Source organism: Lissotriton vulgaris, chromosome 7 (assembly GCF_964263255.1).
Source record: "Lissotriton vulgaris chromosome 7, aLisVul1.2, whole genome shotgun sequence".
Taxonomy (NCBI): domain Eukaryota; kingdom Metazoa; phylum Chordata; class Amphibia; order Caudata; family Salamandridae; genus Lissotriton; species Lissotriton vulgaris.
In genome coordinates this window covers 1,390,113,794-1,390,133,906 of record NC_141695.1, presented here as the reverse complement: position 1 = coordinate 1,390,133,906, position 20,113 = coordinate 1,390,113,794, and the positions used below count along the sequence as shown (strand labels likewise).

At 45.3% G+C, this 20,113-nt stretch overlaps 12 non-coding genes across 12 annotated transcripts; 2 read left to right on the top strand and 10 right to left on the bottom strand.

The window, feature by feature from the left end:
* Window positions 1-242: 242 nt before the first annotated feature.
* TRNAC-ACA (transfer RNA cysteine (anticodon ACA)) lies at window positions 243-315 on the top strand. Its single transcript has one exon. It is a non-coding gene; the product is annotated as a tRNA-Cys (tRNA).
* A 1,010-nt stretch (window positions 316-1,325) lies between these two features.
* LOC147704739 (U6 spliceosomal RNA) lies at window positions 1,326-1,432 on the bottom strand. The gene has a single exon (XR_015297720.1). It is a non-coding gene; the product is annotated as a U6 spliceosomal RNA (small nuclear RNA).
* Window positions 1,433-2,146: 714 nt separating this feature from the next.
* On the top strand, window positions 2,147-2,219 carry TRNAC-ACA (transfer RNA cysteine (anticodon ACA)). Its single transcript has one exon. It is a non-coding gene; the product is annotated as a tRNA-Cys (tRNA).
* Window positions 2,220-3,229: 1,010 nt separating this feature from the next.
* LOC147704737 (U6 spliceosomal RNA) lies at window positions 3,230-3,336 on the bottom strand. Its single transcript, XR_015297719.1, has one exon. It is a non-coding gene; the product is annotated as a U6 spliceosomal RNA (small nuclear RNA).
* Window positions 3,337-5,133: 1,797 nt separating this feature from the next.
* Window positions 5,134-5,240, bottom strand: LOC147704736 (U6 spliceosomal RNA). The gene has a single exon (XR_015297718.1). It is a non-coding gene; the product is annotated as a U6 spliceosomal RNA (small nuclear RNA).
* Window positions 5,241-7,037: 1,797 nt separating this feature from the next.
* Window positions 7,038-7,144, bottom strand: LOC147704735 (U6 spliceosomal RNA). Its single transcript, XR_015297717.1, has one exon. It is a non-coding gene; the product is annotated as a U6 spliceosomal RNA (small nuclear RNA).
* Window positions 7,145-8,941: 1,797 nt separating this feature from the next.
* On the bottom strand, window positions 8,942-9,048 carry LOC147704734 (U6 spliceosomal RNA). The gene has a single exon (XR_015297716.1). It is a non-coding gene; the product is annotated as a U6 spliceosomal RNA (small nuclear RNA).
* A 1,797-nt stretch (window positions 9,049-10,845) lies between these two features.
* LOC147704733 (U6 spliceosomal RNA) lies at window positions 10,846-10,952 on the bottom strand. The gene has a single exon (XR_015298282.1). It is a non-coding gene; the product is annotated as a U6 spliceosomal RNA (small nuclear RNA).
* Window positions 10,953-12,749: 1,797 nt separating this feature from the next.
* LOC147704732 (U6 spliceosomal RNA) lies at window positions 12,750-12,856 on the bottom strand. Its single transcript, XR_015298320.1, has one exon. It is a non-coding gene; the product is annotated as a U6 spliceosomal RNA (small nuclear RNA).
* A 1,797-nt stretch (window positions 12,857-14,653) lies between these two features.
* LOC147704731 (U6 spliceosomal RNA) lies at window positions 14,654-14,760 on the bottom strand. The gene has a single exon (XR_015297715.1). It is a non-coding gene; the product is annotated as a U6 spliceosomal RNA (small nuclear RNA).
* Window positions 14,761-16,557: 1,797 nt separating this feature from the next.
* Window positions 16,558-16,664, bottom strand: LOC147704730 (U6 spliceosomal RNA). Its single transcript, XR_015297714.1, has one exon. It is a non-coding gene; the product is annotated as a U6 spliceosomal RNA (small nuclear RNA).
* A 1,797-nt stretch (window positions 16,665-18,461) lies between these two features.
* LOC147704729 (U6 spliceosomal RNA) lies at window positions 18,462-18,568 on the bottom strand. The gene has a single exon (XR_015297713.1). It is a non-coding gene; the product is annotated as a U6 spliceosomal RNA (small nuclear RNA).
* Between the last annotated feature and the right edge of the window lie 1,545 nt (window positions 18,569-20,113).

Below are 20,113 nucleotides of genomic sequence, written 5' to 3'. Positions count from 1 at the left end.
GGAACTGATTATGTTAATGCAAACTATTTAAGAAACTGAGCCTGATCTAAAAGATTTCCTTGGATCTAGGACCATTTCGCCTAGCTTTTAGGTGCTTCCTTCTCCTAAAGTCCTTTGTAAAACTTGGGAAAACCTCACAGAACAGACTTCCAGGAGGTCAGATGGGTTTCCTTGTGCCTTCACACACACATACACACACTTTCTAGCCCACTTAAGGACAAAAGGATGCGTAAGTCTACATAGGGCCAGTGGCGCAATGGATAACGTGTCTGACTACAGATCAGAAGATTGTAGGTTCGACTCCTATCTGGCTCGGAAGGGTTGTAGGTCCCTGTTTGATTATATTCCTGTGGAATTTTTATTTACCTCAGACTTGTTGTAGGTTCAATATTCTCCAGCAGGACTCATCCAGCAGTTGTTCCACGGTAGAGCGCAAGTAATAGGACCACAGCTAGTTAAACGTTTCCCATTTGCTGCTGGACTCTATGTGATGGCCGTCACGTGGTGTGCTGCTTTTGTATTTCAACATGGGTCCCTGATACTCTTAATTGCGAAAAAGCTTGTTGACAAAAGTGTGTGTGCGCGAGGGTCTGTGGACGTAGGCAGGTGTGTGCACTTGAATGCTTACCCATTTACATGTGTGAGAGGAACAAACCAACTCCCTGTGGGCTGCAGGCTTACAACTGGTAGCCCCAGTAGCCAGGCAGAACCACAGGTAAGGAGAGAGAGAAAGTTGGTCCATTATTAGAGAAGGACCATAAGCATCTTGCACTGCTACCTTCTTCCCCTCTCAGCCACGATCGGCCAAGACCTCTCTATTAGGGTAGAGGGTGAACATTTCTTGGACCTCAGAAACTGAGGGATGTAGACCCAATATGTCCTCCAAGCGCCTAGACACCTGGTGCCCAATCTGGCATGGTGTTTTTCAGCTTACCCGACCAATCCGGTTGCAAGGTGGACTTTAACAATACTGCTAAAAAGGCACTCCCAGACATCCCTGAGGCCTTCATTTGCATAGGCCCTGCCCTTCTCTTTGTCCTGCTTCCCACAAAGCAACACAACACTGCAGCAGTATAGATTTGGGGGTGGTGAAGAATAATGACAGTGAGGCTAAAAAAGAGAAAGAAAAGTCCCAGAAGTCCTGCAGGCTTCCTTGCTAAATGCAGCTGAACATAGAGCGCACCTTCTTTACTGCAAAGCAAATACATTAAAAATGTTGAGGAGAGACTAATTGAAAAATACATATTACGGGGACAGCACTGGGACCTGCTTTATTTTTTCAATTAGTCTTGAAAACAAAAAAGATTTCTCTCCTGAAAGCTGTTAAAAATATGGAACGCTTCACGAATTTGCGTGTCATCCTTGCGCAGGGGCCATGCTAATCTTCTCTGTATCGTTCCAATTTTAGTATATGTGCTGCCGAAGCGAGCACACTTTATTGATGAACTGACAATGTTTATAAACTCTCTAAATCTACAGTCTCTAGACATAGGGTGGCCTGGCAGAGATGCTCAGATGGCCAGTACGCATTCAAATCTGAGCCAATGGTCAAAAATGTATGAAGAGTAGCAATCCATTATTCTTCACTGCATTTGTGGTCCAAGACTAAACACACCGTAAGTATGTAGATTATACCAGGTTTGCAAAGGCTCCTGGGTCGGGCTACAGACAAGGAGCATTGTGACGTCACGCTGCCTGTGGAACAGTGATATTAAAGGTGAAACAGCTGCACAGTAGGTTAGGTGAAGGGCTCTGAGAGTGGAAAGGCAGCATGCTTGGGTCCCTGGACAAGGTGAGCTTATGATAATGTGTCTGAATGTTCACCTGTGTTGTAATATTAAACCCCTTATTGTTGTAAACGCCTACTTACTAAGGAGTTCTCAAGCTCAGCCCCACACAGACCTGGAACTGATTATGTTAATGCAAACTATTTAAGAAACTGAGCCTGATCTAAAAGATTTCCTTGGATCTAGGACCATTTCGCCTAGCTTTTAGGTGCTTCCTTCTCCTAAAGTCCTTTGTAAAACTTGGGAAAACCTCACAGAACAGACTTCCAGGAGGTCAGATGGGTTTCCTTGTGCCTTCACACACACATACACACACTTTCTAGCCCACTTAAGGACAAAAGGATGCGTAAGTCTACATAGGGCCAGTGGCGCAATGGATAACGTGTCTGACTACAGATCAGAAGATTGTAGGTTCGACTCCTATCTGGCTCGGAAGGGTTGTAGGTCCCTGTTTGATTATATTCCTGTGGAATTTTTATTTACCTCAGACTTGTTGTAGGTTCAATATTCTCCAGCAGGACTCATCCAGCAGTTGTTCCACGGTAGAGCGCAAGTAATAGGACCACAGCTAGTTAAACGTTTCCCATTTGCTGCTGGACTCTATGTGATGGCCGTCACGTGGTGTGCTGCTTTTGTATTTCAACATGGGTCCCTGATACTCTTAATTGCGAAAAAGCTTGTTGACAAAAGTGTGTGTGCGCGAGGGTCTGTGGACGTAGGCAGGTGTGTGCACTTGAATGCTTACCCATTTACATGTGTGAGAGGAACAAACCAACTCCCTGTGGGCTGCAGGCTTACAACTGGTAGCCCCAGTAGCCAGGCAGAACCACAGGTAAGGAGAGAGAGAAAGTTGGTCCATTATTAGAGAAGGACCATAAGCATCTTGCACTGCTACCTTCTTCCCCTCTCAGCCACGATCGGCCAAGACCTCTCTATTAGGGTAGAGGGTGAACATTTCTTGGACCTCAGAAACTGAGGGATGTAGACCCAATATGTCCTCCAAGCGCCTAGACACCTGGTGCCCAATCTGGCATGGTGTTTTTCAGCTTACCCGACCAATCCGGTTGCAAGGTGGACTTTAACAATACTGCTAAAAAGGCACTCCCAGACATCCCTGAGGCCTTCATTTGCATAGGCCCTGCCCTTCTCTTTGTCCTGCTTCCCACAAAGCAACACAACACTGCAGCAGTATAGATTTGGGGGTGGTGAAGAATAATGACAGTGAGGCTAAAAAAGAGAAAGAAAAGTCCCAGAAGTCCTGCAGGCTTCCTTGCTAAATGCAGCTGAACATAGAGCGCACCTTCTTTACTGCAAAGCAAATACATTAAAAATGTTGAGGAGAGACTAATTGAAAAATACATATTACGGGGACAGCACTGGGACCTGCTTTATTTTTTCAATTAGTCTTGAAAACAAAAAAGATTTCTCTCCTGAAAGCTGTTAAAAATATGGAACGCTTCACGAATTTGCGTGTCATCCTTGCGCAGGGGCCATGCTAATCTTCTCTGTATCGTTCCAATTTTAGTATATGTGCTGCCGAAGCGAGCACACTTTATTGATGAACTGACAATGTTTATAAACTCTCTAAATCTACAGTCTCTAGACATAGGGTGGCCTGGCAGAGATGCTCAGATGGCCAGTACGCATTCAAATCTGAGCCAATGGTCAAAAATGTATGAAGAGTAGCAATCCATTATTCTTCACTGCATTTGTGGTCCAAGACTAAACACACCGTAAGTATGTAGATTATACCAGGTTTGCAAAGGCTCCTGGGTCGGGCTACAGACAAGGAGCATTGTGACGTCACGCTGCCTGTGGAACAGTGATATTAAAGGTGAAACAGCTGCACAGTAGGTTAGGTGAAGGGCTCTGAGAGTGGAAAGGCAGCATGCTTGGGTCCCTGGACAAGGTGAGCTTATGATAATGTGTCTGAATGTTCACCTGTGTTGTAATATTAAACCCCTTATTGTTGTAAACGCCTACTTACTAAGGAGTTCTCAAGCTCAGCCCCACACAGACCTGGAACTGATTATGTTAATGCAAACTATTTAAGAAACTGAGCCTGATCTAAAATATTTCCTTGGATCTAGGACCATTTCGCCTAGCTTTTAGGTGCTTCCTTCTCCTAAAGTCCTTTGTAAAACTTGGGAAAACCTCACAGAACAGACTTCCAGGAGGTCAGATGGGTTTCCTTGTGCCTTCACACACACATACACACACTTTCTAGCCCACTTAAGGACAAAAGGATGCGTAAGTCTACATAGGGCCAGTGGCGCAATGGATAACGCGTCTGACTACGGATCAGAAGATTGTAGGTTCGACTCCTATCTGGCTCGGAAGGGTTGTAGGTCCCTGTTTGATTATATTCCTGTGGAATTTTTATTTACCTCAGACTTGTTGTAGGTTCAATATTCTCCAGCAGGACTCATCCAGCAGTTGTTCCACGGTAGAGCGCAAGTAATAGGACCACAGCTAGTTAAACGTTTCCCATTTGCTGCTGGACTCTATGTGATGGCCGTCACGTGGTGTGCTGCTTTTGTATTTCAACATGGGTCCCTGATACTCTTAATTGCAAAAAAGCTTGTTGACAAAAGTGTGTGTGCGCGAGGGTCTGTGGACGTAGGCAGGTGTGTGCACTTGAATGCTTACCCATTTACATGTGTGAGAGGAACAAACCAACTCCCTGTGGGTTGCAGGCTTACAACTGGTAGCCCCAGTAGCCAGGCAGAACCACAGGTAAGGAGAGAGAGAAAGTTGGTCCATTATTAGAGAAGGACCATAAGCATCTTGCACTGCTACCTTCTTCCCCTCTCAGCCACGATCAGCCAAGACCTCTCTATTAGGGTAGAGGGTGAACATTTCTTGGACCTCAGAAACTGAGGGATGTAGACCCAATATGTCCTCCAAGCGCCTAGACACCTGGTGCCCAATCTGGCATGGTGTTTTTCAGCTTACCCGACCAATCCGGTTGCAAGGTGGACTTTAACAATACTGCTAAAAAGGCACTCCCAGACATCCATGAGGCCTTCATTTGCATAGGCCCTGCCCTTCTCTTTGTCCTGCTTCCCACAAAGCAACACAACACTGCAGCAGTATAGATTTGGGGGTGGTGAAGAATAATGACAGTGAGGCTAAAAAAGAGAAAGAAAAGTCCCAGAAGTCCTGCTGGCTTCCTTGCTAAATGCAGCTGAACATAGAGCGCACCTTCTTTACTGCAAAGCAAATACATTAAAAATGTTGAGGAGAGACTAATTGAAAAATACATATTACGGGGACAGCACTGGGACCTGCTTTATTTTTTCAATTAGTCTTGAAAACAAAAAAGATTTCTCTCCTGAAAGCTGTTAAAAATATGGAACGCTTCACGAATTTGCGTGTCATCCTTGCGCAGGGGCCATGCTAATCTTCTCTGTATCGTTCCAATTTTAGTATATGTGCTGCCGAAGCGAGCACACTTTATTGATGAACTGACAATGTTTATAAACTCTCTAAATCTACAGTCTCTAGACATAGGGTGGCCTGGCAGAGATGCTCAGATGGCCAGTACGCATTCAAATCTGAGCCAATGGTCAAAAATGTATGAAGAGTAGCAATCCATTATTCTTCACTGCATTTGTGGTCCAAGACTAAACACACCGTAAGTATGTAGATTATACCAGGTTTGCAAAGGCTCCTGGGTCGGGCTACAGACAAGGAGCATTGTGACGTCACGCTGCCTGTGGAACAGTGATATTAAAGGTGAAACAGCTGCACAGTAGGTTAGGTGAAGGGCTCTGAGAGTGGAAAGGCAGCATGCTTGGGTCCCTGGACAAGGTGAGCTTATGATAATGTGTCTGAATGTTCACCTGTGTTGTAATATTAAACCCCTTATTGTTGTAAACGCCTACTTACTAAGGAGTTCTCAAGCTCAGCCCCACACAGACCTGGAACTGATTATGTTAATGCAAACTATTTAAGAAACTGAGCCTGATCTAAAAGATTTCCTTGGATCTAGGACCATTTCGCCTAGCTTTTAGGTGCTTCCTTCTCCTAAAGTCCTTTGTAAAACTTGGGAAAACCTCACAGAACAGACTTCCAGGAGGTCAGATGGGTTTCCTTGTGCCTTCACACACACATACACACACTTTCTAGCCCACTTAAGGACAAAAGGATGCGTAAGTCTACATAGGGCCAGTGGCGCAATGGATAACGCGTCTGACTACGGATCAGAAGATTGTAGGTTCGACTCCTATCTGGCTCGGAAGGGTTGTAGGTCCCTGTTTGATTATATTCCTGTGGAATTTTTATTTACCTCAGACTTGTTGTAGGTTCAATATTCTCCAGCAGGACTCATCCAGCAGTTGTTCCACGGTAGAGCGCAAGTAATAGGACCACAGCTAGTTAAACGTTTCCCATTTGCTGCTGGACTCTATGTGATGGCCGTCACGTGGTGTGCTGCTTTTGTATTTCAACATGGGTCCCTGATACTCTTAATTGCGAAAAAGCTTGTTGACAAAAGTGTGTGTGCGCGAGGGTCTGTGGACGTAGGCAGGTGTGTGCACTTGAATGCTTACCCATTTACATGTGTGAGAGGAACAAACCAACTCCCTGTGGGCTGCAGGCTTACAACTGGTAGCCCCAGTAGCCAGGCAGAACCACAGGTAAGGAGAGAGAGAAAGGTGGTCCATTATTAGAGAAGGACCATAAGCATCTTGCACTGCTACCTTCTACCCCTCTCAGCCACGATCGGCCAAGACCTCTCTATTAGGGTAGAGGGTGAACATTTCTTGGACCTCAGAAACTGAGGGATGTAGACCCAATATGTCCTCCAAGCGCCTAGACACCTGGTGCCCAATCTGGCATGGTGTTTTTCAGCTTACCCGACCAATCCGGTTGCAAGGTGGACTTTAACAATACTGCTAAAAAGGCACTCCCAGACATCCCTGAGGCCTTCATTTGCATAGGCCCTGCCCTTCTCTTTGTCCTGCTTCCCACAAAGCAACACAACACTGCAGCAGTATAGATTTGGGGGTGGTGAAGAATAATGACAGTGAGGCTAAAAAAGAGAAAGAAAAGTCCCAGAAGTCCTGCAGGCTTCCTTGCTAAATGCAGCTGAACATAGAGCGCACCTTCTTTACTGCAAAGCAAATACATTAAAAATGTTGAGGAGAGACTAATTGAAAAATACATATTACGGGGACAGCACTGGGACCTGCTTTATTTTTTCAATTAGTCTTGAAAACAAAAAAGATTTCTCTCCTGAAAGCTGTTAAAAATATGGAACGCTTCACGAATTTGCGTGTCATCCTTGCGCAGGGGCCATGCTAATCTTCTCTGTATCGTTCCAATTTTAGTATATGTGCTGCCGAAGCGAGCACACTTTATTGATGAACTGACAATGTTTATAAACTCTCTAAATCTACAGTCTCTAGACATAGGGTGGCCTGGCAGAGATGCTCAGATGGCCAGTACGCATTCAAATCTGAGCCAATGGTCAAAAATGTATGAAGAGTAGCAATCCATTATTCTTCACTGCATTTGTGGTCCAAGACTAAACACACCGTAAGTATGTAGATTATACCAGGTTTGCAAAGGCTCCTGGGTCGGGCTACAGACAAGGAGCATTGTGACGTCACGCTGCCTGTGGAACAGTGATATTAAAGGTGAAACAGCTGCACAGTAGGTTAGGTGAAGGGCTCTGAGAGTGGAAAGGCAGCATGCTTGGGTCCCTGGACAAGGTGAGCTTATGATAATGTGTCTGAATGTTCACCTGTGTTGTAATATTAAACCCCTTATTGTTGTAAACGCCTACTTACTAAGGAGTTCTCAAGCTCAGCCCCACACAGACCTGGAACTGATTATGTTAATGCAAACTATTTAAGAAACTGAGCCTGATCTAAAAGATTTCCTTGGATCTAGGACCATTTCGCCTAGCTTTTAGGTGCTTCCTTCTCCTAAAGTCCTTTGTAAAACTTGGGAAAACCTCACAGAACAGACTTCCAGGAGGTCAGATGGGTTTCCTTGTGCCTTCACACACACATACACACACTTTCTAGCCCACTTAAGGACAAAAGGATGCGTAAGTCTACATAGGGCCAGTGGCGCAATGGATAACGCGTCTGACTACGGATCAGAAGATTGTAGGTTCGACTCCTATCTGGCTCGGAAGGGTTGTAGGTCCCTGTTTGATTATATTCCTGTGGAATTTTTATTTACCTCAGACTTGTTGTAGGTTCAATATTCTCCAGCAGGACTCATCCAGCAGTTGTTCCACGGTAGAGCGCAAGTAATAGGACCACAGCTAGTTAAACGTTTCCCATTTGCTGCTGGACTCTATGTGATGGCCGTCACGTGGTGTGCTGCTTTTGTATTTCAACATGGGTCCCTGATACTCTTAATTGCGAAAAAGCTTGTTGACAAAAGTGTGTGTGCGCTAGGGTCTGTGGACGTAGGCAGGTGTGTGCACTTGAATGCTTACCCATTTACATGTGTGAGAGGAACAAACCAACTCCCTGTGGGCTGCAGGCTTACAACTGGTAGCCCCAGTAGCCAGGCAGAACCACAGGTAAGGAGAGAGAGAAAGTTGGTCCATTATTAGAGAAGGACCATAAGCATCTTGCACTGCTACCTTCTTCCCCTCTCAGCCACGATCGGCCAAGACCTCTCTATTAGGGTAGAGGGTGAACATTTCTTGGACCTCAGAAACTGAGGGATGTAGACCCAATATGTCCTCCAAGCGCCTAGACACCTGGTGCCCAATCTGGCATGGTGTTTTTCAGCTTACCCGACCAATCCGGTTGCAAGGTGGACTTTAACAATACTGCTAAAAAGGCACTCCCAGACATCCCTGAGGCCTTCATTTGCATAGGCCCTGCCCTTCTCTTTGTCCTGCTTCCCACAAAGCAACACAACACTGCAGCAGTATAGATTTGGGGGTGGTGAAGAATAATGACAGTGAGGCTAAAAAAGAGAAAGAAAAGTCCCAGAAGTCCTGCAGGCTTCCTTGCTAAATGCAGCTGAACATAGAGCGCACCTTCTTTACTGCAAAGCAAATACATTAAAAATGTTGAGGAGAGACTAATTGAAAAATACATATTACGGGGACAGCACTGGGACCTGCTTTATTTTTTCAATTAGTCTTGAAAACAAAAAAGATTTCTCTCCTGAAAGCTGTTAAAAATATGGAACGCTTCACGAATTTGCGTGTCATCCTTGCGCAGGGGCCATGCTAATCTTCTCTGTATCGTTCCAATTTTAGTATATGTGCTGCCGAAGCGAGCACACTTTATTGATGAACTGACAATGTTTATAAACTCTCTAAATCTACAGTCTCTAGACATAGGGTGGCCTGGCAGAGATGCTCAGATGGCCAGTACGCATTCAAATCTGAGCCAATGGTCAAAAATGTATGAAGAGTAGCAATCCATTATTCTTCACTGCATTTGTGGTCCAAGACTAAACACACCGTAAGTATGTAGATTATACCAGGTTTGCAAAGGCTCCTGGGTCGGGCTACAGACAAGGAGCATTGTGACGTCACGCTGCCTGTGGAACAGTGATATTAAAGGTGAAACAGCTGCACAGTAGGTTAGGTGAAGGGCTCTGAGAGTGGAAAGGCAGCATGCTTGGGTCCCTGGACAAGGTGAGCTTATGATAATGTGTCTGAATGTTCACCTGTGTTGTAATATTAAACCCCTTATTGTTGTAAACGCCTACTTACTAAGGAGTTCTCAAGCTCAGCCCCACACAGACCTGGAACTGATTATGTTAATGCAAACTATTTAAGAAACTGAGCCTGATCTAAAATATTTCCTTGGATCTAGGACCATTTCGCCTAGCTTTTAGGTGCTTCCTTCTCCTAAAGTCCTTTGTAAAACTTGGGAAAACCTCACAGAACAGACTTCCAGGAGGTCAGATGGGTTTCCTTGTGCCTTCACACACACATACACACACTTTCTAGCCCACTTAAGGACAAAAGGATGCGTAAGTCTACATAGGGCCAGTGGCGCAATGGATAACGCGTCTGACTACGGATCAGAAGATTGTAGGTTTGACTCCTATCTGGCTCGGAAGGGTTGTAGGTCCCTGTTTGATTATATTCCTGTGGAATTTTTATTTACCTCAGACTTGTTGTAGGTTCAATATTCTCCAGCAGGACTCATCCAGCAGTTGTTCCACGGTAGAGCGCAAGTAATAGGACCACAGCTAGTTAAACGTTTCCCATTTGCTGCTGGACTCTATGTGATGGCCGTCACGTGGTGTGCTGCTTTTGTATTTCAACATGGGTCCCTGATACTCTTAATTGCGAAAAAGCTTGTTGACAAAAGTGTGTGTGCGCGAGGGTCTGTGGACGTAGGCAGGTGTGTGCACTTGAATGCTTACCCATTTACATGTGTGAGAGGAACAAACCAACTCCCTGTGGGCTGCAGGCTTACAACTGGTAGCCCCAGTAGCCAGGCAGAACCACAGGTAAGGAGAGAGAGAAAGTTGGTCCATTATTAGAGAAGGACCATAAGCATCTTGCACTGCTACCTTCTTCCCCTCTCAGCCACGATCGGCCAAGACCTCTCTATTAGGGTAGAGGGTGAACATTTCTTGGACCTCAGAAACTGAGGGATGTAGACCCAATATGTCCTCCAAGCGCCTAGACACCTGGTGCCCAATCTGGCATGGTGTTTTTCAGCTTACCCGACCAATCCGGTTGCAAGGTGGACTTTAACAATACTGCTAAAAAGGCACTCCCAGACATCCCTGAGGCCTTCATTTGCATAGGCCCTGCCCTTCTCTTTGTCCTGCTTCCCACAAATCAACACAACACTGCAGCAGTATAGATTTGGGGGTGGTGAAGAATAATGACAGTGAGGCTAAAAAAGAGAAAGAAAAGTCCCAGAAGTCCTGCAGGCTTCCTTGCTAAATGCAGCTGAACATAGAGCGCACCTTCTTTACTGCAAAGCAAATACATTAAAAATGTTGAGGAGAGACTAATTGAAAAATACATATTACGGGGACAGCACTGGGACCTGCTTTATTTTTTCAATTAGTCTTGAAAACAAAAAAGATTTCTCTCCTGAAAGCTGTTAAAAATATAGAACGCTTCACGAATTTGCGTGTCATCCTTGCGCAGGGGCCATGCTAATCTTCTCTGTATCGTTCCAATTTTAGTATATGTGCTGCCGAAGCGAGCACACTTTATTGATGAACTGACAATGTTTATAAACTCTCTAAATCTACAGTCTCTAGACATAGGGTGGCCTGGCAGAGATGCTCAGATGGCCAGTACGCATTCAAATCTGAGCCAATGGTCAAAAATGTATGAAGAGTAGCAATCCATTATTCTTCACTGCATTTGTGGTCCAAGACTAAACACACCGTAAGTATGTAGATTATACCAGGTTTGCAAAGGCTCCTGGGTCGGGCTACAGACAAGGAGCATTGTGACGTCACGCTGCCTGTGGAACAGTGATATTAAAGGTGAAACAGCTGCACAGTAGGTTAGGTGAAGGGCTCTGAGAGTGGAAAGGCAGCATGCTTGGGTCCCTGGACAAGGTGAGCTTATGATAATGTGTCTGAATGTTCACCTGTGTTGTAATATTAAACCCCTTATTGTTGTAAACGCCTACTTACTAAGGAGTTCTCAAGCTCAGCCCCACACAGACCTGGAACTGATTATGTTAATGCAAACTATTTAAGAAACTGAGCCTGATCTAAAAGATTTCCTTGGATCTAGGACCATTTCGCCTAGCTTTTAGGTGCTTCCTTCTCCTAAAGTCCTTTGTAAAACTTGGGAAAACCTCACAGAACAGACTTCCAGGAGGTCAGATGGGTTTCCTTGTGCCTTCACACACACATACACACACTTTCTAGCCCACTTAAGGACAAAAGGATGCGTAAGTCTACATAGGGCCAGTGGTGCAATGGATAACGCGTCTGACTACGGATCAGAAGATTGTAGGTTCGACTCCTATCTGGCTCGGAAGGGTTGTAGGTCCCTGTTTGATTATATTCCTGTGGAATTTTTATTTACCTCAGACTTGTTGTAGGTTCAATATTCTCCAGCAGGACTCATCCAGCAGTTGTTCCACGGTAGAGCGCAAGTAATAGGACCACAGCTAGTTAAACGTTTCCCATTTGCTGCTGGACTCTATGTGATGGCCGTCACGTGGTGTGCTGCTTTTGTATTTCAACATGGGTCCCTGATACTCTTAATTGCGAAAAAGCTTGTTGACAAAAGTGTGTGTGCGCGAGGGTCTGTGGACGTAGGCAGGTGTGTGCACTTGAATGCTTACCCATTTACATGTGTGAGAGGAACAAACCAACTCCCTGTGGGCTGCAGGCTTACAACTGGTAGCCCCAGTAGCCAGGCAGAACCACAGGTAAGGAGAGAGAGAAAGTTGGTCCATTATTAGAGAAGGACCATAAGCATCTTGCACTGCTACCTTCTTCCCCTCTCAGCCACGATCGGCCAAGACCTCTCTATTAGGGTAGAGGGTGAACATTTCTTGGACCTCAGAAACTGAGGGATGTAGACCCAATATGTCCTCCAAGCGCCTAGACACCTGGTGCCCAATCTGGCATGGAGTTTTTCAGCTTACCCGACCAATCCGGTTGCAAGGTGGACTTTAACAATACTGCTAAAAAGGCACTCCCAGACATCCCTGAGGCCTTCATTTGCATAGGCCCTGCCCTTCTCTTTGTCCTGCTTCCCACAAAGCAACACAACACTGCAGCAGTATAGATTTGGGGGTGGTGAAGAATAATGACAGTGAGGCTAAAAAAGAGAAAGAAAAGTCCCAGAAGTCCTGCAGGCTTCCTTGCTAAATGCAGCTGAACATAGAGCGCACCTTCTTTACTGCAAAGCAAATACATTAAAAATGTTGAGGAGAGACTAATTGAAAAATACATATTACGGGGACAGCACTGGGACCTGCTTTATTTTTTCAATTAGTCTTGAAAACAAAAAAGATTTCTCTCCTGAAAGCTGTTAAAAATATAGAACGCTTCACAAATTTGCGTGTCATCCTTGCGCAGGGGCCATGCTAATCTTCTCTGTATCGTTCCAATTTTAGTATATGTGCTGCCGAAGCGAGCACACTTTATTGATGAACTGACAATGTTTATAAACTCTCTAAATCTACAGTCTCTAGACATAGGGTGGCCTGGCAGAGATGCTCAGATGGCCAGTACGCATTCAAATCTGAGCCAATGGTCAAAAATGTATGAAGAGTAGCAATCCATTATTCTTCACTGCATTTGTGGTCCAAGACTAAACACACCGTAAGTATGTAGATTATACCAGGTTTGCAAAGGCTCCTGGGTCGGGCTACAGACAAGGAGCATTGTGACGTCACGCTGCCTGTGGAACAGTGATATTAAAGGTGAAACAGCTGCACAGTAGGTTAGGTGAAGGGCTCTGAGAGTGGAAAGGCAGCATCCTTGGGTCCCTGGACAAGGTGAGCTTATGATAATGTGTCTGAATGTTCACCTGTGTTGTAATATTAAACCCCTTATTGTTGTAAACGCCTACTTACTAAGGAGTTCTCAAGCTCAGCCCCACACAGACCTGGAACTGATTATGTTAATGCAAACTATTTAAGAAACTGAGCCTGATCTAAAAGATTTCCTTGGATCTAGGACCATTTCGCCTAGCTTTTAGGTGCTTCCTTCTCCTAAAGTCCTTTGTAAAACTTGGGAAAACCTCACAGAACAGACTTCCAGGAGGTCAGATGGGTTTCCTTGTGCCTTCACACACACATACACACACTTTCTAGCCCACTTAAGGACAAAAGGATGCGTAAGTCTACATAGGGCCAGTGGCGCAATGGATAACGCGTCTGACTACGGATCAGAAGATTGTAGGTTCGACTCCTATCTGGCTCGGAAGGGTTGTAGGTCCCTGTTTGATTATATTCCTGTGGAATTTTTATTTACCTCAGACTTGTTGTAGGTTCAATATTCTCCAGCAGGACTCATCCAGCAGTTGTTCCACGGTAGAGCGCAAGTAATAGGACCACAGCTAGTTAAACGTTTCCCATTTGCTGCTGGACTCTATGTGATGGCCGTCACGTGGTGTGCTGCTTTTGTATTTCAACATGGGTCCCTGATACTCTTAATTGCGAAAAAGCTTGTTGACAAAAGTGTGTGTGCGCGAGGGTCTGTGGACGTAGGCAGGTGTGTGCACTTGAATGCTTACCCATTTACATGTGTGAGAGGAACAAACCAACTCCCTGTGGGCTGCAGGCTTACAACTGGTAGCCCCAGTAGCCAGGCAGAACCACAGGTAAGGAGAGAGAGAAAGTTGGTCCATTATTAGAGAAGGACCATAAGCATCTTGCACTGCTACCTTCTTCCCCTCTCAGCCACGATCGGCCAAGACCTCTCTATTAGGGTAGAGGGTGAACATTTCTTGGACCTCAGAAACTGAGGGATGTAGACCCAATATGTCCTCCAAGCGCCTAGACACCTGGTGCCCAATCTGGCATGGTGTTTTTCAGCTTACCCGACCAATCCGGTTGCAAGGTGGACTTTAACAATACTGCTAAAAAGGCACTCCCAGACATCCATGAGGCCTTCATTTGCATAGGCCCTGCCCTTCTCTTTGTCCTGCTTCCCACAAAGCAACACAACACTGCAGCAGTATAGATTTGGGGGTGGTGAAGAATAATGACAGTGAGGCTAAAAAAGAGAAAGAAAAGTCCCAGAAGTCCTGCAGGCTTCCTTGCTAAATGCAGCTGAACATAGAGCGCACCTTCTCTACTGCAAAGCAAATACATTAAAAATGTTGAGGAGAGACTAATTGAAAAATACATATTACGGGGACAGCACTGGGACCTGCTTTATTTTTTCAATTAGTCTTGAAAACAAAAAAGATTTCTCTCCTGAAAGCTGTTAAAAATATGGAACGCTTCACGAATTTGCGTGTCATCCTTGCGCAGGGGCCATGCTAATCTTCTCTGTATCGTTCCAATTTTAGTATATGTGCTGCCGAAGCGAGCACACTTTATTGATGAACTGACAATGTTTATAAACTCTCTAAATCTACAGTCTCTAGACATAGGGTGGCCTGGCAGAGATGCTCAGATGGCCAGTACGCATTCAAATCTGAGCCAATGGTCAAAAATGTATGAAGAGTAGCAATCCATTATTCTTCACTGCAATTGTGGTCCAAGACTAAACACACCGTAAGTATGTAGATTATACCAGGTTTGCAAAGGCTCCTGGGTCGGGCTACAGACAAGGAGCATTGTGACGTCACGCTGCCTGTGGAACAGTGATATTAAAGGTGAAACAGCTGCACAGTAGGTTAGGTGAAGGGCTCTGAGAGTGGAAAGGCAGCATGCTTGGGTCCCTGGACAAGGTGAGCTTATGATAATGTGTCTGAATGTTCACCTGTGTTGTAATATTAAACCCCTTATTGTTGTAAACGCCTACTTACTAAGGAGTTCTCAAGCTCAGCCCCACACAGACCTGGAACTGATTATGTTAATGCAAACTATTTAAGAAACTGAGCCTGATCTAAAAGATTTCCTTGGATCTAGGACCATTTCGCCTAGCTTTTAGGTGCTTCCTTCTCCTAAAGTCCTTTGTAAAACTTGGGAAAACCTCACAGAACAGACTTCCAGGAGGTCAGATGGGTTTCCTTGTGCCTTCACACACACATACACACACTTTCTAGCCCACTTAAGGACAAAAGGATGCGTAAGTCTACATAGGGCCAGTGGCGCAATGGATAACGCGTCTGACTACGGATCAGAAGATTGTAGGTTCGACTCCTATCTGGCTCGGAAGGGTTGTAGGACCCTGTTTGATTATATTCCTGTGGAATTTTTATTTACCTCAGACTTGTTGTAGGTTCAATATTCTCCAGCAGGACTCATCCAGCAGTTGTTCCACGGTAGAGCGCAAGTAATAGGACCACAGCTAGTTAAACGTTTCCCATTTGCTGCTGGACTCTATGTGATGGCAGTCACGTGGTGTGCTGCTTTTGTATTTCAACATGGGTCCCTGATACTCTTAATTGCGAAAAAGCTTGTTGACAAAAGTGTGTGTGCGCGAGGGTCTGTGGACGTAGGCAGGTGTGTGCACTTGAATGCTTACCCATTTACATGTGTGAGAGGAACAAACCAACTCCCTGTGGGCTGCAGGCTTACAACTGGTAGCCCCAGTAGCCAGGCAGAACCACAGGTAAGGAGAGAGAGAAAGTTGGTCCATTATTAGAGAAGGACCATAAGCATCTTGCACTGCTACCTTCTTCCCCTCTCAGCCACGATCGGCCAAGACCTCTCTATTAGGGTAGAGGGTGAACATTTCTTGGACCTCAGAAACTGAGGGATGTAGACCCAATATGTCCTCCAAGCGCCTAGACACCTGGTGCCCAATCTGGCATGGTGTTTTTCAGCTTACCCGACCAATCCGGTTGCAAGGTGGACTTTAACAATACTGCTAAAAAGGCACTCCCAGACATCCCTGAGGCCTTCATTTGCATAGGCCCTGCCCTTCTCTTTGTCCTGCTTCCCACAAAGCAACACAACACTGCAGCAGTATAGATTTGGGGGTGGTGAAGAATAATGACAGTGAGGCTAAAAAAGAGAAAGAAAAGTCCCAGAAGTCCTGCAGGCTTCCTTGCTAAATGCAGCTGAACATAGAGCGCACCTTCTTTACTGCAAAGCAAATACATTAAAAATGTTGAGGAGAGACTAATTGAAAAATACATATTACGGGGACAGCACTGGGACCTGCTTTATTTTTTCAATTAGTCTTGAAAACAAAAAAGATTTCTCTCCTGAAAGCTGTTAAAAATATGGAACGCTTCACGAATTTGCGTGTCATCCTTGCGCAGGGGCCATGCTAATCTTCTCTGTATCGTTCCAATTTTAGTATATGTGCTGCCGAAGCGAGCACACTTTATTGATGAACTGACAATGTTTATAAACTCTCTAAATCTACAGTCTCTAGACATAGGGTGGCCTGGCAGAGATGCTCAGATGGCCAGTACGCATTCAAATCTGAGCCAATGGTCAAAAATGTATGAAGAGTAGCAATCCATTATTCTTCACTGCATTTGTGGTCCAAGACTAAACACACCGTAAGTATGTAGATTATACCAGGTTTGCAAAGGCTCCTGGGTCGGGCTACAGACAAGGAGCATTGTGACGTCACGCTGCCTGTGGAACAGTGATATTAAAGGTGAAACAGCTGCACAGTAGGTTAGGTGAAGGGCTCTGAGAGTGGAAAGGCAGCATGCTTGGGTCCCTGGACAAGGTGAGCTTATGATAATGTGTCTGAATGTTCACCTGTGTTGTAATATTAAACCCCTTATTGTTGTAAACGCCTACTTACTAAGGAGTTCTCAAGCTCAGCCCCACACAGACCTGGAACTGATTATGTTAATGCAAACTATTTAAGAAACTGAGCCTGATCTAAAAGATTTCCTTGGATCTAGGACCATTTCGCCTAGCTTTTAGGTGCTTCCTTCTCCTAAAGTCCTTTGTAAAACTTGGGAAAACCTCACAGAACAGACTTCCAGGAGGTCAGATGGGTTTCCTTGTGCCTTCACACACACATACACACACTTTCTAGCCCACTTAAGGACAAAAGGATGCGTAAGTCTACATAGGGCCAGTGGCGCAATGGATAACGCGTCTGACTACGGATCAGAAGATTGTAGGTTCGACTCCTATCTGGCTCGGAAGGGTTGTAGGTCCCTGTTTGATTATATTCCTGTGGAATTTTTATTTACCTCAGACTTGTTGTAGGTTCAATATTCTCCAGCAGGACTCATCCAGCAGTTGTTCCACGGTAGAGCGCAAGTAATAGGACCACAGCTAGTTAAACGTTTCCCATTTGCTGCTGGACTCTATGTGATGGCCGTCACGTGGTGTGCTGCTTTTGTATTTCAACATGGGTCCCTGATACTCTTAATTGCAAAAAAGCTTGTTGACAAAAGTGTGTGTGCGCGAGGGTCTGTGGACGTAGGCAGGTGTGTGCACTTGAATGCTTACCCATTTACATGTGTGAGAGGAACAAACCAACTCCCTGTGGGCTGCAGGCTTACAACTGGTAGCCCCAGTAGCCAGGCAGAACCACAGGTAAGGAGAGAGAGAAAGTTGGTCCATTATTAGAGAAGGACCATAAGCATCTTGCACTGCTACCTTCTTCCCCTCTCAGCCACGATCGGCCAAGACCTCTCTATTAGGGTAGAGGGTGAACATTTCTTGGACCTCAGAAACTGAGGGATGTAGACCCAATATGTCCTCCAAGCGCCTAGACACCTGGTGCCCAATCTGGCATGGTGTTTTTCAGCTTACCCGACCAATCCGGTTGCAAGGTGGACTTTAACAATACTGCTAAAAAGGCACTCCCAGACATCCATGAGGCCTTCATTTGCATAGGCCCTGCCCTTCTCTTTGTCCTGCTTCCCACAAAGCAACACAACACTGCAGCAGTATAGATTTGGGGGTGGTGAAGAATAATGACAGTGAGGCTAAAAAAGAGAAAGAAAAGTCCCAGAAGTCCTGCAGGCTTCCTTGCTAAATGCAGCTGAACATAGAGCGCACCTTCTTTACTGCAAAGCAAATACATTAAAAATGTTGAGGAGAGACTAATTGAAAAATACATATTACGGGGACAGCACTGGGACCTGCTTTATTTTTTCAATTAGTCTTGAAAACAAAAAAGATTTCTCTCCTGAAAGCTGTTAAAAATATGGAACGCTTCACGAATTTGCGTGTCATCCTTGCGCAGGGGCCATGCTAATCTTCTCTGTATCGTTCCAATTTTAGTATATGTGCTGCCGAAGCGAGCACACTTTTTGATGAACTGACAATGTTTATAAACTCTCTAAATCTACAGTCTCTAGACATAGGGTGGCCTGGCAGAGATGCTCAGATGGCCAGTACGCATTCAAATCTGAGCCAATGGTCAAAAATGTATGAAGAGTAGCAATCCATTATTCTTCACTGCATTTGTGGTCCAAGACTAAACACACCGTAAGTATGTAGATTATACCAGGTTTGCAAAGGCTCCTGGGTCGGGCTACAGACAAGGAGCATTGTGACGTCACGCTGCCTGTGGAACAGTGATATTAAAGGTGAAACAGCTGCACAGTAGGTTAGGTGAAGGGCTCTGAGAGTGGAAAGGCAGCATGCTTGGGTCCCTGGACAAGGTGAGCTTATGATAATGTGTCTGAATGTTCACCTGTGTTGTAATATTAAACCCCTTATTGTTGTAAACGCCTACTTACTAAGGAGTTCTCAAGCTCAGCCCCACACAGACCTGGAACTGATTATGTTAATGCAAACTATTTAAGAAACTGAGCCTGATCTAAAAGATTTCCTTGGATCTATGACCATTTCGCCTAGCTTTTAGGTGCTTCCTTCTCCTAAAGTCCTTTGTAAAACTTGGGAAAACCTCACAGAACAGACTTCCAGGAGGTCAGATGGGTTTCCTTGTGCCTTCACACACACATACACACACTTTCTAGCCCACTTAAGGACAAAAGGATGCGTAAGTCTACATAGGGCCAGTGGCGCAATGGATAACGCGTCTGACTACGGATCAGAAGATTGTAGGTTCGACTCCTATCTGGCTCGGAAGGGTTGTAGGTCCCTGTTTGATTATATTCCTGTGGAATTTTTATTTACCTCAGACTTGTTGTAGGTTCAATATTCTCCAGCAGGACTCATCCAGCAGTTGTTCCACGGTAGAGCGCAAGTAATAGGACCACAGCTAGTTAAACGTTTCCCATTTGCTGCTGGACTCTATGTGATGGCCGTCACGTGGTGTGCTGCTTTTGTATTTCAACATGGGTCCCTGATACTCTTAATTGCGAAAAAGCTTGTTGACAAAAGTGTGTGTGCGCGAGGGTCTGTGGACGTAGGCAGGTGTGTGCACTTGAATGCTTACCCATTTACATGTGTGAGAGGAACAAACCAACTCCCTGTGGGCTGCAGGCTTACAACTGGTAGCCCCAGTAGCCAGGCAGAACCACAGGTAAGGAGAGAGAGAAAGTTGGTCCATTATTAGAGAAGGACCATAAGCATCTTGCACTGCTACCTTCTTCCCCTCTCAGCCACGATCGGCCAAGACCTCTCTATTAGGGTAGAGGGTGAACATTTCTTGGACCTCAGAAACTGAGGGATGTAGACCCAATATGTCCTCCAAGCGCCTAGACACCTGGTGCCCAATCTGGCATGGTGTTTTTCAGCTTACCCGACCAATCCGGTTGCAAGGTGGACTTTAACAATACTGCTAAAAAGGCACTCCCAGACATCCCTGAGGCCTTCATTTGCATAGGCCCTGCCCTTCTCTTTGTCCTGCTTCCCACAAAGCAACACAACACTGCAGCAGTA